The sequence below is a fragment of the Colobus angolensis genome, unplaced genomic scaffold (assembly GCF_000951035.1).
Source record: "Colobus angolensis palliatus isolate OR3802 unplaced genomic scaffold, Cang.pa_1.0 Scaffold200, whole genome shotgun sequence".
NCBI lineage: Eukaryota > Metazoa > Chordata > Mammalia > Primates > Cercopithecidae > Colobus > Colobus angolensis.
Genome location: NW_012115156.1, coordinates 6,209,028 through 6,212,777, shown reverse-complemented (window position 1 = coordinate 6,212,777; position 3,750 = coordinate 6,209,028).

Sequence of the window (3,750 nt, the reverse complement as noted above, 5' to 3'; positions counted from 1 at the left end):
TATATATAATATTTTATAATAACTTTTTTTAACCTTTCATACTCTATTCATCAAAAGTGATTTACTAAATTTAGTGCCCCCTCAAGGGGAGGACAAAGAAGCTCCACCTCCTAAAAGAAAGAATATCAAAGAATTCTTGGACATATTTTAAAACCATGACAAGTAATTAATACGTATTTTGAAAAATGCACCTTGAGGCTTAGCAAATATGTTGCTTATCTATAAAGCTTTGCCCACTAATTTTGGCATTCATTAGTGAATCTGCCTGTAGCAATTATTTGTGGGGTGTTCTAATGTTGATTTTCCATTTCCCTCATTCCTTCTACATTTCTTCATTGTAATTCATCTGTAAAGATGATTTGTGTCTTCTCTCTCATATATTTATTCAATCATTTATTTCAGTCAGTATGGGCCCATGGAGATATATTTTATTTAGAGGGTTGTAATTCAGTACTATCATTATTTATTTAGTTGTTCAAGTTGTTTCAGTTTGGGCCATTGGGAATTCTTTCAGGTTGCCAGGCTCTCATTAAAATACGTTTTGCCTGTTACTTTGCAGTTCTAGAAATACTTCAGATTTATCTTGTATCTTCTGTATCCCAGTCTAGAATCACCTGTCTCCAAGATTTTCACTAGATACTGGTACTTAGAAACCAAGATATTGGTGCTCGGTATACTCAGTGTTGCTGCAGTATCACTGCTTGTAGGCACTTTCAGTAGACAGCACTAAGGATTGTGTATATGGATATGCCTATGTATACACATGCAACTCATGTACACACACATGCTACATTTCTGTTTCTATCTAGTGTGTGTGTGTGCACACACATATAAATACAAACACATATAAATAAATATGCATTCATAGAGTCATCATCAGCTCTAATTCTGTATCACATGGTTTTTATCCCATTGCTATTTGTAACTTCTTTCTCTTGACAGTGAGGAACCTAGTTCTTATTCCTTCAAATATATTTACTTATTTGCTCTGTGCTAATAAATGTAATTTCAGAATTGCTAAACTGAACTTCTGTGAGAAACAAATTTTCTGACTAAAATACAGTATTCGTACACTTTAACTTTACAGTACCCAGACAAAACAGTTCTTCAGCTATTTAGATCAGTTCTTTTCTTCCCCATCCCCTTCAGTGAGGTAATATCTTACATTTGTAGTACAATCAGATTGTTTTGTTACAGTCTGAACTCTGTCCCGGGTTCCCCCACCATCCTAATTGATTGTGTGTGAGTGTGTGTGTGTGTGTGTAAACAGTAAAAGTGGCACTTTTGTGTTATACACATCTATAGGTGATTACAAATATATAGTCCTATATCCACCGATAGTACCACAGAGCCCAGTATCATCCCTCTCACATCTCCCTTGTGCAGCAGCTTTGTACTTTGTACTCAATCCTTCCCCTTTTCCCAAAAAGAAATCTGTTTTTCTTTTTAATTTTTATTTTTGTAGTAATAGGGTCTCACTATATTACTCAGGCTGGTCTCGAACTCCTGGCCTCAAGTAATCTTCGTAATCCTCTGGCCTCAAGCAGTCCTCTTGTCTCAGCATCCCAAAGTGCTGGAAGGAATGAACCACTGCGTCTGGCCCAAATCTGTATTTCATTCCTATAGTTTTGTCTTTGCCAGAATGTCATCAAAATTGAAACCCAACATACAGCCTGGGGGGTGTGGATTATTTCACATTGCAAAATGCATTTCAGAATCATCCATGTTGTTGTATGAACCGGTAGTTAGTTCCTTGTATTGATGAATAGTATTCCATTGTATGGATGCACCACCATGTGTTTTTACATCTAGGTGTTGGAGAATAACTGAGTTGTTTCTAGTTTGTGGCAATTATGAATAGCTTTGCTCTAAAAATTTACATATGAGTTTTTGTGAGAAAATAGTTTTTAAGTCACTTGGGTAAATAAATACCTGTGAGTAGGATTTCTAATAGGTTATTTTAACTTTCCGAGAAACTATCAAATTGCTTTCCAAAGTGGCTGTACATTCTTATCAGCAATGTATGAATGGTCTAGTTTCTCCATATCCTTTCCAGCATTTGGTACTGTCAAGTATTTGTTTAAAAGACTTAATTTTTGAAAGCAGTTTTGAGTTCACAGCAAAATTAAAAGTCCAGAAGTTTCCAGTATATTCCCTGTCCCCAACACATGCATAGACTCCCCTGTTATCAAAATCCTTCACCAGAATGGTACATTTGCTTCAATTAATAAACCTACATTGACACATTATTGTCATCCAGAGCCAGAGTTTACATTAGGGTTCCCTCTTGTATTTGTATTCTTTGTGTTTGGACAAATGTATAATGATACGTATCCACTATAATACTATCATACAGAGTACTTTCACTGCCGTAAAACTCCTCTGTGCTCCACCAATTTATTCTCTCAAACCCCTGGCAACCACTAATTTTTTAATCCTTTTTTCAGTTTCGCCTTTTGCAAGATATCATATGGTTGGAATCATATAATATGTAGCCTTTTTAGATTGACAACTTTCATTGACTTTTTAAAAATTTTAACCATTCTGATAAGTATATAGTGACATCTCATTATTTTATTTTGTATTTCTTTAGTGAGTAATGATGTTGAAAATATTTCCATGTGCTTTTTGCCACCCATATATATTCTTTGATGAAGTGTCCATTCAAATCTTTTTTTCATGTTTTAATTCGCTTGTGTCCTAGGGAATTTTACGGGTTCTTGAAATATTCTGTATACAAGTCCCTCATCAGACATGTGATTTGAAAATATTTTCTCCTAGTCTGTTGCCTCACTTTTCATTCATTTAACAGTATCTCTTAAAGAATAAAAGTTTAAAGTTTTATACATAAAATTTTTCTACTAAATAAGTTTTGCTTTTAGTGTTGTATGTAGAACTATTACCAAACCAAAGGGCATGCAGATTCACTCTCACATTATCTTCTGGAAGTTTTAAAGTTATATGTTTTACAGCTAGGTATGTTATGCATTTTGAGTTATGTTCCATATAAGTTATGTTGAGGTTTATTTTTTTGTATGTAGACTTCTAATTGTTTCCGCACCATTTGTTATCATAACTGTCCTTTCTCCACTGAATTACCTTTGTACCTCTGCCAAAAAATCAGTTGATAGTATTTGTGTGGGTCTGTTTCTGGGCTTTCAGTTCTGTTTCATGATCTGTGTATTTATCCCTTCACCAATACAACTGTCTTGATTACTATAGCTTTATAGTAAAACTGATAATAGGCAAGTGTATGTCCTCCAACTTTGTTCTTCTTTTCCAGAATTATTTTGGCTTTTAGTTCCTTTTCCTTTTCAGATAAATTTTAGAACCGTCTTGTCAATATCTACAAAAAGCTTGTTAAGATTTTGATTGAAAATGCACTGAATGTATAGTTTTACTAATACCAAGCCTTAAAATCCATAAATATATTTTATTTCTTTAGTTATTTAATTTTCATTTGTTTTCTTCCATTATATTTTATATGTTTCAACATAAACTGTACATATTTTCTTTAATTTATTCTTAAGTACTTTATTGTTTAGGTACTATTTTAAATGATGTTTTTAAATTTCAAATTTTAATTTATTATTGTCAATATCTACAAAAAGCTTGTTAAGATTTTGATTGAAAATGCACTGAGGCTGGGCGCCGTGGCTCAAGCCTGTAATCCCAGCACTTTGGGAGGCCGAGACGGGCAGATCACAACGTCAGGAGATCGAGACCATCCTGGCTAACACGGTGAAACCC